This window comes from Panulirus ornatus, chromosome 4, assembly GCF_036320965.1.
Source record: "Panulirus ornatus isolate Po-2019 chromosome 4, ASM3632096v1, whole genome shotgun sequence".
In the NCBI taxonomy this organism is placed as follows: Eukaryota; Metazoa; Arthropoda; class Malacostraca; order Decapoda; family Palinuridae; genus Panulirus; species Panulirus ornatus.
Genome location: NC_092227.1, coordinates 26660497 through 26675250, shown reverse-complemented (window position 1 = coordinate 26675250; position 14754 = coordinate 26660497).

The following is a 14754-nucleotide window of genomic DNA, read 5'->3' as shown; positions in this document are numbered from 1 at the left end:
GGCATGTGAAGCGTCCGGGGTAAACCATGGAAAGCTGTGTAGGTATGTATATTTGCGTGTGTGGACGTGTGTATGTACATGTGTATGGGGAGGGTTGGGCCATTTCTTTCGTCTGTTTCCTTGCGCTACCTCGCAAACGCGGGAGACAGAGACAAATTATATAAAAAAAAAAAAAAAAAAAAATATATATATATATATATATATATATATATATACATATATATATATATATATATATATATATATATATATATATATATATATATATATATATATATATATATTTATATATATATATATATATATATATATATATATATATATATATATACATATATATATATATATATATATATATATATATATATATATATATATATATATATATCCTCTTCTCTGTTTACCAAATCATTTTCCCTAACCCTCTCACTTTGCACACCACCTCGACCCAAACACCCTATATCTGCCACTCTGTCATCAGACACATTCAACAAACCTTCAAAATACTCATTCCATCTCCTTCTCACATCACCACTACTTGTTATCACCTCCCCATTTACGCTCTTCACTGAAGTTCCCATTTGCTCCCTTGTCTTACGCACCTTATTTACCTCCTTCCAGAACATCTTTTTATTCTCCCTAAAATTTACTGATACTCTCTCACCCCAACTCTCACTTGCCCTTTTTTTCACCCCTTGCACCTTTCTCTTGACCTCCTGTCTCTTTCTTTTATACTTCTCCCACTCAATTGCATTTTTTCCCTGCAAAAATCGTCCAAATGCCTCTCTCTTCTCTTTCACTAATACTCTTACTTCTTCATCCCACCACTCACTTCCCTTTCTAAACAGCCCACCTCCCTGCCGGCAAGGCAGCAGGTTTGGATGGTATTGCAGTGGAATTTATTAAAAGAGGGGGTGACTGTATTGTTGACTGGTTGGTAAGGTTATTTAATGTATGTATGACTCATGGTGAGGTGCCTGAGGATTGGCGGAATGCGTGCATAGTGCCATTGTACAAAGGCAAAGAGGATAAGAGTGAGTGCTCAAATTACAGAGGTATAAGTTTGTTGAGTATTCCTGGTAAATTATATGGGAGGGTATTGATTGAGAGGGTGAAGGCAGGTACAGAGCATCAGATTGGGGAAGAGCAGTGTGGTTTCAGAAGTGGTAGAGGATGTGTGGATCAGGTGTTTGCTTTGAAGAATGTATGTGAGAAATACTTAGAAAAGCAAATGGATTTGTATGTAGCATTTATGGATCTGGAGAAGGCATATGATAGAGTTGATAGAGATGCTCTGTGGAAGGTATTAAGAATATATGGTGTGGGAGGCAAGTTGTTAGAAGCAGTGAAAAGTTTTTATCGAGGATGTAAGGCATGTGTACGTGTAGGAAGAGAGGAAAGTGATTGGTTCTCAGTGAATGTAGGTTTGCGACAGGGGTGTGTGATGTCTCCATGGTTGTTTAATTTGTTTATGGATGGGGTTGTTAGGGAGGTAAATGCAAGAGTCTTGGAAAGAGGGGCAAGTATGAAGTCTGTTGGGGATGAGAGAGCTTGGGAAGTGAGTCAGTTGTTGTTCGCTGATGATACAGCGCTGGTGGCGGATTCATGTGAGAAACTGCAGAAGCTGGTGACGGAGTTTGGTAAAGTGTGTGGAAGAAGAAAGTTAAGAGTAAATGTGAATAAGAGCAAGTTTATTAGGTACAGTAGGGTTGAGGGTCAAGTCAATTGGGAGGTGAGTTTGAATGGAGAAAAACTGGAGGAAGTGAAGTGTTTTAGATATCTGGGAGTGGATCTGTCAGCGGATGGAACCATGGAAGCGGAAGTGGATCATAGGGTGGGTGAGGGGGCGAAAATTTTGGGAGCCTTGAAAAATGTGTGGAAGTCGAGAACATTATCTCGGAAAGCAAATATGGGTATGTTTGAAGGAATAGTGGTTCCAACAATGTTGTATGGTTGCGAGGCGTGGGCTATGGATAGAGTTGTGCGCAGGAGGATGGATGTGCTGGAAATGAGATGTTTGAGGACAATGTGTGGTGTGAGGTGGTTTGATCGAGTAAGTAACGTAAGGGTAAGAGAGATGTGTGGAAATAAAAAGAGCGTGGTTGAGAGAGCAGAAGAGGGTGTTTTGAATGGTTTGGGCACATGGAGAGAATGAGTGAGGAAAGATTGACCAAGAGGATATATGTCGAGGTGAGGAACAGGAGAAGAGGGAGACAAATGGAGTGAAGATGAGTGAAAAGATTTGTGTGATCGGGGCCTGAAATGCAGGAGGTGAAGGAGCAAGAATAGAGTGAATGGAGCGATGTGTATAAGGGGTTGAGTGCTGTCTGGTGATCAAGCATGGAACGTCGGGGTAACCATGAAGCTGTTAGTATGTATATTTGGTGTGTGGACGTATGTATATACTGTGTAGGGGGGGGGGGTGGGCATTTTGTGTTTCTTGCGCTACCCGAAACGCGGGGACAGGAAAAGTATATAAATAAAATAAATAAATATAAATAATTATAATATATATATAAATATAATATAAATAATATAATATATAAATATAATAATAAATATATTATTTAATTATATTATATATATAATATTTAATTATATTTAAAATATGTGGAGAGAATGATGAGGAAAGATTGACCAAGAGGATATATGTGTCGGAGGTGGAGGGAACGAGGAGAAGAGGGAGACCAAATTGGAGGTGGAAAGATGGAGTGAAAAGGATTTTGTGTGATCGGGGCCTGAACATGCAGGAGGGTGAAAGGAGGGCAAGGAATAGAGTGAATTGGAGCGATGTGGTATACAGGGGTTGACGTGCTGTCAGTGGATTGAATCAAGGCATGTGAAGCGTCTGGGGTAAACCATGGAAAGCTGTCTAGGTATGTGTATTTGCGTGTGTGGACGTATGTATATACATGTGTATGGGGGGGGGGGGGTTGGGCCATTTCTTTCGTCTGTTTCCTTGCGCTACCTCGCAAACGCGGGAGACAGCGACAAAGTATAATAAATAAAATAAATAAATATAAATATATATATATATATATATATAAATATATATATATATATATATATATATATATATATATATATACATATATATATATATATATATATATATATATATATATATATATATATATATATATATATATATATATATTTAAATATATATAAAATAAATATGTTTGAAGGAATAGTGGTTCCAACAATGTTGTATGGTTGCGAGGCGTGGGCTATGGATAGAGTTGTGCGCAGGAGGATGGATGTGCTGGAAATGAGATGTTTGAGGACAATGTGTGGTGTGAGGTGGTTTGATCGAGTAAGTAACGTAAGGGTAAGAGAGATGTGTGGAAATAAAAAGAGCGTGGTTGAGAGAGCAGAAGAGGGTGTTTTGAAATGGTTTGGGCACATGGAGAGAATGAGTGAGGAAAGATTGACCAAGAGGATATATGTGTCGGAGGTGGAGGGAACGAGGAGAAGAGGGAGACCAAATTGGAGGTGGAAAGATGGAGTGAAAAAGATTTTGTGTGATCGGGGCCTGAACATGCAGGAGGGTGAAAGGAGGGCAAGGAATAGAGTGAATTGGAGCGATGTGGTATACAGGGGTTGACGTGCTGTCAGTGGATTGAATCAAGGCATGTGAAGCGTCTGGGGTAAACCATGGAAAGCTGTGTAGGTATGTATATTTGCGTGTGTGGACGTGTGTATGTACATGTGTATGGGGGGGGTTGGGCCATTTCTTTCGTCTGTTTCCTTGCGCTACCTCGCAAACGCGGGAGACAGCGACAAAGTATAAAAAAAAAAAAAAAAAAAATTATATATATATATTAAATAAATATATAGATATATATATATATATATATATATATATATATATATATATATATATATATATATATATATATATATTTTTTTTTTGCTTTGTCGCTGTTTCCCGCGTTTGCGAGGTAGCGCAAGGAAACAGACGAAAGAAATGGCCCAACCCACCCCCATACACATGTATATACATACGTCCACACACGCAAATATACATACCTACACAGCTTTCCATGGTTTACCCCAGACGCTTCACATGCCTTGATTCAATCCACTGGCAGCACGTCAACCCCTGTATACCACATCGCTCCAATTCACTCTATTCCTTGCCCTCCCTTCACCCTCCTGCATGTTCAGGCCCCCATCACACAAAATCTTTTTCACTCCATGTTTCCACCTACAATTTGGTCTCCCTCTTCTCCTCGTTCCCTCCACCTCCGACAGATATATTCTCTTGGTCAATCTTTCCTCACTCATTCTCTCCATGTGCCCGAACCATTTCAAAACACCCTCTTCTGCTCTCTCAACCACGCTTTTTTTATTTCCACACATCTCTCTTACCCTTCCGTTACTTACTCGATGAAACCACCTCACACCACATATTGTCCTCAAACATCTCATTTCCAGCACATCCATCCTCCTGCGCACAACTCTATCCATAGCCCACGTCTCGCAACCATACAACATTGTTGGAACCACTATTAATTCAAACATACCCATTTTTGCTTTCCGAGATAATGTTCTCTACTTCCACACATTCTTCAAGGCTCCCAGAATTTTCGCCCCCTCCCCCACCCTATGATCCACTTCCGCTTCCATGGTTCCATCCGCTGCCAGATCCACTCCCAGATATCTAAAACACTTCACTTCCTCCAGTTTTTCTCCATTCAAGCTCACCTCCCAATTGACTTGACCCTGAACCCTACTGTACCTAATAACCTTGCTCTCATTCACATTTACTCTTAACTTTCTTCTTTCACACACTTTACCAAACTCAGTCACCAGCTTCTGCAGTTTCTCACATGAATGAGCCACCAGCGCTGTATCATCAGCGAACAGCAACTGACTCACTTCCCAAGCTCTCTCATCCCCAACAGACTTCATACTTGCCCCTCTTTCAAAAACTCTTGCATTCACCTCCCTAACAACTCCATCCATAAACAAATTAAACAACCATGGAGACATCACACACCCCTACCGCAAACCTACATTCACTGAGAACCAATCACTTTCCTCTCTTCCTACACGTACACATGCCTTACATCCTCGATAAAAACTTTTCACTGCTTCTAACAACTTGCGTCCCACACCATATATTCTTAATACCTTCCACAGAGCATCTCTATCAACTTTATCATATGCCTTCTCCAGATCCATAAATGCTACATACAAATCCATTTGCTTTTCTAAGTATTTCTCACATACATTCTTCAAAGCAAACACCTGATCCACACATCCTCTACCACTTCTGAAGCCACACTGCTCTTCCCCAATCTGATGCTCTGTACATGCCTTCACCCTCTCAATCAATATCCTCCCATATAATTTACCAGGAATACTCAACAAACTTATACCTCTGTAATTTGAGCACTCACTCTTATCCCCTTTGCCTTTGTACAATGGCACTTTGCACGCATTCCGCCAATCCTCAGGCACCTCACCATGAGTCATATATACATTAAATAACCTTACCAACCAGTCAACAATACAGTCACCTCCTTTTTTAATAAATTCCACTGCAATACCATCCAAACCTGCTGCCTTGCCGGCTTTCATCTTCCGCAAAGCTTTTACTACCTCTTCTCTGTTTACCAAATCATCTTCCCTAACCCTCTCACTTTGCACACCACCTCGACCAAAACACCCTATATCTGCCACTCTATCATCAAACACATTCAACAAACCTTCAAAATACTCACTGCATCTCCTTCTCGCATCACCACTACTTGTTATCACCTCCCCATTTGCGCCCTTCACTGAAGTTCCCATTTGCTCCCTTCTCTTTCGCACTTTATTTACCTCCTTCGAGAACATCTTTTTATTCTCCCTAAAATTTAATGATACTCTCTCACCCCAACTCTCATTTGACCTTTTTTTCACCACTTGCACCTTTCTCTTGACCTCCTGTCTTTTCTTTTATACATCTCCCACTCAATTTAATTTTTTTCCCTGCAAAAATCGTCCAAATGCCTCTCTCTTCTCTTTCACTAATACTCTTACTTCTTCATCCCACCACTCACTAGCCTTTCTAATCAACCCACCTCCCACTCTTCTCATGCCACAAGCATCTTTTGCGCAATCCATCACTGATTCCCTAAATACATCCCATTCCTCCCCCACTCCCCTTACTTCCATTGTTCTCACCTTTTTCCATTCTGTACTCAGTCTCTCCTGGTACTTCCTCACACAAGTCTCCTTCCCAAGCTCACTTACTCTCACCACCCTATATATATATATATATATATATATATATATATATATATATATATATATATATATATATATATATATATATATATATATATATATATGTGTGCAAAAAAAGAAAAAAAAGATATATATATATATATATATATATATATATATATATATATATATATATATATATATATAGATAGATAGATAGATAGATAGCTATATGTTTACTTTATTTAGCTTTGTCGCTGTTTCCTGCGTTACCGACGTAGCGCAAGGAAACAGACGAAAGAATGGCCCAACCCACCAACATACACGGGGATACACATGCACGTCCACACACACAAATATACTTCCCTATACATCTCAACGTATACATATATATACCACACAGACATATACATATATACATATGTACAAAATTCATACTGTCTGCCTTTATTCATTCTCATCGCCACCTCGCCACATGTGAAATAACAACCCCCTCCCCTCTCATGTGTGCGAGGTAGCGCTATGAAAAGACAAAGAAGGCCCCATTCGTTCACACTCAATCTCTAGCTGTTATGTAATAATGCACCGAAACCACAGCTCCCTCTCCATATCCAGGTACTATAGAACTTTCCATGGTTTACTCCAGACGCTCCACATGAACTGGTTGAATCCATTTACAGCCCGTCGACCCCGGTATACCACATCGTTCTAATTCAATATTTTTCACTACATCTTTCCACCTCCAATTTCGTCCACCCTTTCTCCTCGTTCCCTCCAGATCAGAATAATATATCCTCTTTGTCAATCTTTCCTCACTCATTCTCTCCATATGACCAAACCATTTCAAAACACCTTCTTCTGCTCTCTCAACCACACTCTTTTTATTCCCACACATCTGTCTTACCCTATTATTACTTACTCCATCAAAGCACCTCACACCACATATTGTTCTCAAACATCTCATTTCCAGCACATCCACCCTCCTGCGCACAGCTTTATCTATAGTCCACGCCTCGTAATCACACAACATTGTTGGACCCACTATTCCATCTAATATACCCATTTTTGCTTTCCGAGATAATATTCCCGACTTGCACACATTCTTCAAGGCCCACAGAATTCTCGCCTCCTCCCCCACCCTATGATTCACTTCTGCTTCCATGGTTCTATCCGCTGCCAAATCCATTCCCAGATATGTAAAACACTTCACTTCCTCCGGTTTCTCTCCATTCATACTTACCTCCCAGTTGACTTGACCCTCAACCCTACTGTACCTAATAACCTGGCTTTTATTCACATTTAATCTCAACTTTCTTCTTTCACGCACTTTAGCAAACTCAGTTACCAGCTTCTGCAGTTTCTCACATGAATCAGCCACCAGCGCTGTATCATCACCGAACAACAACTGACTCACTTTCCAAAGATTTCTCATCCACAACAGACTACATATTTTCCCCTCTTTCCAAAACTATTGCATTCACCTTCCTAACAACCTCATCCATAAACAAATTAAACAACCATGGAGACACACCCCTGCCGTAAACCTACATTCACTGAAAACCAATCACTTTCCTCTTTTCCTACACGTACACATGACTTACATCCTCGATAAAAACTTTTCACTGCTTCTAACAACCTGCCTCCCACAACTCTTATTCTTATTACCTTCCAGAGAGCATCTCTATCAACTCTATCATGTACCTTCTCCAGATCCGTAAATGCTACATAGATCCATTTGCTTTTTTAAGAATTTCACACATACATTCTTCAAAGCAAACACCTGATCCACACATCCTCTACAATTCTAAAAACAACACCTCTCTTCCCCAATGTGATGCTCTTCACCTTCTCAATCACTACCCTCCCATATAATTTACTGAACAAACTTTTGTGATTTAAGGACTCACGTTTGTCCACTTTGCCTTTGTACAGTGGCACTATGCAAGCATTCCGCCAATCCTCAGCCACCTCACCATGAATCATACATACATTATATAACCTTAACAACTAGTCATCAATACAGTCACAACCTTTTTTAATAATTTCCACTGCAATACCACCCAATCCCGCTGCCTAGCCGGCTTTCATCTTCCGAAAACCTTTTACTACCTCTTCTCTGTTTACCAAATCAATTTCCCCACCCCTCTCACTTTGCACACAACCTCGACAAAAACACCCAATACCTGCCACTCTATCATCAAACACATTCAACAAACCTTCAAAATACTAACTCCATCTCCTTCTCACATCAGCACTACTTGTTATCGCCTCCCCTTTAGCCCCCTTCACTGAAGTTCCCATTTGTTCCCTTGTCTTACGCACTTTATTTACCTCCTTCCTAAGCATCTTTTTATTCTCCCTAAAATTTAATGATACTATCTCACCGCAACTCTCATTTGCCCTCTTTTTCACCTCTTGCACCTTCCTCTTCTCCTCCTGCCTCTTTCTTTTATACATCACCTAGTCATTTGCATTATTTCCCTGCAAGAATCGTCCAAATGCCTCTCTCTTCTCCTTCACTAATAGTCTTACTTCTTCATCCCACCACTCACTACCCTTTCTAATCTCTTCACCTCCCACGTTTCTCATGCCACAAGATCTTTTGCGCAAGCAATCACTGCTTCCCTTAATACATCCCATTCCTCCCCCACTCCACTTACCTTCTTTGTTCTCACCTTTTTCCATTCTGTACTCAGTCTTTCCTGGTACTTCCTCACACAAGTCTCCTTCTCAAGCTCACCTACTCTCACTACTCTCTTCACCTCAACATCCTCTTCTAGTTGGAAAATGAAATGAAAAATGAATGTCACATAATGGTACAACCTCTGGCTATGGAAAAGGGAAATGTATAATTTATTTACACAAACGTCAATAGTAGTTTTCATCAAGTAACCACTGTATCATACTGCCTGGTCCACTTCTTCTCTCATCATGATACTGGAATATTTGCTAATGATGTTTCTCAATTGTCTTCACTACACAAAGTACAACCATATCTTGGATACATGAAGGTAGGTAGTGGTTCATCCGCCACAATAAAGTCTTGACAGACCAAAAGTTTATCTGGACCTCAAGTTTTCCAGTACATTCATGAAAAACACCTTTTTGCTCGGTAAGTGAGTCCGTTGTTGTTCGCTGATGATACAGCGCTGGTGGCTGATTCATGTGAGAGACTGCAGAAGCTGGTGACCGAAATTAGTAAAGTGTGTGAAAGTTGAAAGTTAAGAGTAAATGCGAATAAGAGCAAGGTTATTAGGTACAGTAGGGTTGAGGGTCAAGTCAATTGGGAGGTAAGTTTGAATGCAGAAAAACTGGAGGAAGTAAAGTGTTTTAGATATCTGGGAGTGGATCTGGCAGCAGATGGAACCATGGAAGCGTAGGTGAATCATAGGATGGGGGACGGGGCGAAAATCCTGGGGGCCTTAAAGAATGTGTGGAAGTCGAGAACATTATCTCGGAAAGCAAAAATGGGTATGTTTCACGGAATAGTGGTTCCAACAATGTTGTATGGTTGCGAGGCGTGGGCTATGGATAGAGTTGCGCGCAGGAGGGAGGATATGCTGGAAATGAGATGTTTGAGGACAATATGTGGTGTAAGGTAGTTTGATCGAGTAAGTAATGTAAGGGTAAGAGAGATGTGTGGAAATAAAAAGAGCGTGGTTGAGAAAGAAGAAGAGGGTGTTTTGAAATGGTTTGGGCACAGAGAGAGGAAAGATGACTAAGAGGATATATGTGTCGGAGGTGGATGGAACGAGGAGAAGTGGGAAACCAAATGGAGGTGGAAAGATGGAGTGAAAAAGATTTTGAGTGATTGGGGCCTGAACATGCAGGAGGGTGAAAGGCGGGCAAGGAATAGAGTAAATTGGATCGATGTGGTATACTGGGGTCGACATGCTGTCAATGGATTGAATCAGGGCATGTGAAGCGTCTGTGGTAAACCATGGAAAGTTCTGTGGGGCCTGGATGTGGAAAGGGAGCTGTGGTTTCGTAAATTATAGCATGACAGCTAGAGACTCAGTGTGAGCGAATGGAGTCTTTGTTGTCTTTACCTAGCGCTACCTAGCACACGTGAGGGGGAGGGGGATGTTATTCCAAATGCGGCGAGGTGGCGATGGGAATGAATAAAAGCAGACAGTGTGAATTGTGTGCATGTGTATATATGTGTATGTCTGTGTGTGTATATATATGAGTACAGTAAGATGTATGGGTATGTATATTTGTGTGTGGGGACGTGTATGTACATACATGTGTATTGGGGTGGGTTGGGCCATTCTTTCGTCTGTTTCCTTGCGCTACCTCGCAAACGCGGGAGGCAGCGACAAAGCAAAAAATGAATAATGATTATATATAGATATATATATATATATATATATATATATATATATATATATATATATATATATATATATATATATATATATATATATATATATATTTATATATATATATATATATATATATATATATATATATATATATATATATATATATATATATATATATATATATAAATATATATTTATATATATATATATATATATATATATATATATACATATATATATATATATATATATATATATATATATATATATATATATATATGTATATATATATATATATATATATATATATATATATATATATATATATATATATATATATATATATATATATATTATTTTTGTATTATTTTGCTTTGTCGCTGTCTCCCGCGTTTGCGAGGTAGCGCAAGGAAACAGACGAAAGAAATCGCTCAACCCACCCCCATACACATGTATATACATACACGTCCACACACGCAAATATACATACCTATACATATCAATGTACACATATATATACACACACAGACACATACATATATACCCATGCACACAATTCACACTGTCTGCCTTTATTCATTCCCATCGCCACCTCGCCACACATGGAATACCATCCCCCTCCCCCCTCATGTGTGCGAGGTAGCGCTGGGAAAAACAAAAAAGGCCCCATTCGTTCACACTCAGTCTCTAGCTGTCATGCAATAATGCCCGAAACCACAGCTCCCTTTCCACATCCAGGCCCCACACAACTTTCCATGGTTTACCCCAGACGCTTCACATGCCCTGATTCAATCCACTGACAGCACGTCAACTCCGGTATACCACATCGATCCAATTCACTCTATTCCTTGCCCGCCTTTCACCCTCCTGCATGTTCAGGCCCCGATCACTCAAAAAATATATATATATATATATATATATATATATATATATATATATATATGTATATATATATATATATATATATATAAATATATATATATATATATATATATATATATATATATATATATATATATTATATATATATATATATATATATATATATATATATATATACATATATATATATATATATTTTTTTTTTTTTTTATACTATTCGCCATTTCCCGCGATAGCGAGGTAGCGTTAAGAACAGAGGACTGGGCCTTTGAGGGAATATCCTCACCTGGCCCTCTTCTCTGTTCCTTCTTTTGGAAAAATTAAAAAAAAAAAACGAGAGGGGGGGATTTCCAGCCCCCCGCTCCCTTCCCTTTTAGTCGCCTTCTACGACACGCAGGGAATACGTGGGAAGTATTCTTTCTCCCCTATCCCCAGGGATAATATATATATATATATATATATATATATATATATATATATATATATATATATATATATATATATATATATATATATATATATGTATATATATGTATATTTATTTATTTATATTCTATTTTGCCTTGTCGCTGTCTCCCGCGATAGCGAGGTAGCGCAAGGAAACAGACGAAAGAATGCCCCAACCCGCCCACATACACATGTATATACATACACGTCCACACACGTAAATATACATACCTATACATCGCAATGTACACATATATATACACACACAGACATATACATATATACACAAGTACATAATTCATACTGTCTGCCTTTGTTTGTTCCCATCGCCACCTCGCCACACATGGAACAACAACACCCTTCCCCCTCATGTGTGCGAGGGAGCGCTAGGAAAATACACCAAAGGCCCCATTCGTTCACACTCAGTCTCTAGCTGTCATGTAATAATTCACCGAAACCACAGCTCCCTTTCCACATCCAGGCCCTACAGAACTTTCCACATGCCCTGGTTCAATCCATTGACAGCACGTCGACCCCGGCATACCATATCGTTCCAATTCACTCTACTCCTTGCCCGCCTTTCACCCTCTTGCATGTTCAGGCCCCGATCACTCAAAATCTTTTTCACTCCATCTTTCCACCTCCAATTTGGACTCCCACTTCTCCTCGTTCCCTCCACCACTGACGCATATATCCTCTTGGTCAATCTTTCCTCACTCATTCTCTCCATATGACCAAACAATTTCAAAGCACCCTCTTCTGCTCTCTCAACCACGCTCTTTTTATTTCCACACATCTCTCTTACCCTTACATTACTTACTCGATCAAACCACCTCACACCACATATTGTCATGAAACATCTCATTTCCAGCACATCCACCCTCCTGCGCACAACTCTATCCATAGCCCACGCCTCGCAACCATACAACATTGTTGGAACCACTATTCCTTCAAACATACCCATTTTTGCTTTCCGAGATAATGTTCTCGATTTCCAAACATTCTTCAACGCTCCCAGAATTTTCGCCCCCTTCCCCACCCTATGATTCACTTCCGCTTCCATGGTTCCATCCGCTGCCAGATCCACTCCCATATATCTAAAACACTTAACTTCCTCCAGTTTTTCTCCATTCAAACTTACCTCCCAATTGACTTGACCCTCAACCCTACTGTACCTAATAACCTTGCTCTTATTCACATTTACTTTTTAACTTTCTTCTTTCACACACTTTGCCAAACTCAGTCACCAGCTTCTGCAGTTTCTTACATGAGTCAGCCACCCGCGCTGTATCATCAGCGAACAACAACTGACTCACTTCCCAAGCTCTCTCATCCACAACTACTGCATACTTGCCCCTCTTTCCATAACTTTGGCATTCACCCCCCTAACAACCCCATCCATAAACAAATTAAACAACTATTTGGACAAGGTTAAAACGTCTGATGATTATAAATCAAAATTAAAGAATATTATCTTAAAATACCACACAAAATATCACATAAAGAATCATCTACTGCACTAAGAAGCTATGTCACAGAGGAGTTACGGCGTCTTTAGATGGTTAAACAGTAGATTTTTTTTTTTTTTGGCGCAGATGATTTCCTGAATCTATCGGTGCGTTGTACAGGCAGAGACAATCTTCTTCCTGACCTTAGAAATACATGGTATTGGTGTAGAGGATGACGGGCTGCATCTTGCATGATCTTCTCCACCTGCTTCATTACACATTCCTGATACAGCATATCTAATGCTATAGTGTTTGCACTCAATTTCCCAGCTTTCTTAGCAATTTTCCCAAGTTTATTTTCATCTTTGCAGTTTAGGGTACCATGCCAGGCGGTCATTGAAAAACATAAAACTATAATTGACCTATAAAAACGATTAATTATTGTGTTGTCCATATGTAGACTATTTAAGATACATGCAAAGTGCAATCTTTGATTACATTTCTTATACACTATATCAGTCTTTGCACCACCTTTTAACCGATCATCTATGATAAAACCTAGATACTTGTACTGACTCACTCTTTCTTCATTTTCATCTTCAGTTGTAATTAAGCCTGGTACATGTAGTTGTTTGTCCTAAACCTATTATCATCTCTTTAGTATTCTTTACATTCAAGTACAGACAATTTGTTTTAACCATTCAACAAACCAGCTAACCAGTGCAATATAATCATTATAATCATCATTTACAATTTTCCCATGAATACTGTATCATCAGAATATTCTAAAAAAGTGCAGTTGCTAAGAATACTTCTATAATCATAAGTATACAAACTGAACAAAGTGGGGGACATGGCGCATACCTGGGGTGCACCTGCATTGGTAAAAAATATGTTGGACTTGGCGTTATCTATCATGGTACACTGTGGCCTCTGTGTTAAAAGGCTGAAGATCCATTTCAGTAAGTTACAGTTTACATCCATCACTAGTAATTCATTTAACAAATTATATGGCTGGATCTATTAAAGGCAGAGCTAAAATCAATGTATAAGATTTTTGCTTGTGAGTTATGTCTGTCTAAATATTTGCTATTCTCATTCATAAAAGTCAAACTTACATTCTGCACATTCATATTTTCACATTACGCAAACTGCAGTGGATCTCTTGAATTATCTATGCTATTACACAAATAGTTTCTCATTATGTCTTCAAGACATTTTCTAACATTTGACGTTAAAACAATAGTCTAAAATCGTTGAACACTTCAGGAAATGAGATTTTGGTAATTGGCTTTATTTCTGACAATTTCCATATGTCAGGCACTATTGACCCTTGATCTAGTGAGTTCTGAAACAGTTGCTGAAGTATGGGTGCAAGTTGTCAGCAGAACACTTTAGTTCCTTGGCTGGCACACCGTCTGGTCCCGTGGCCT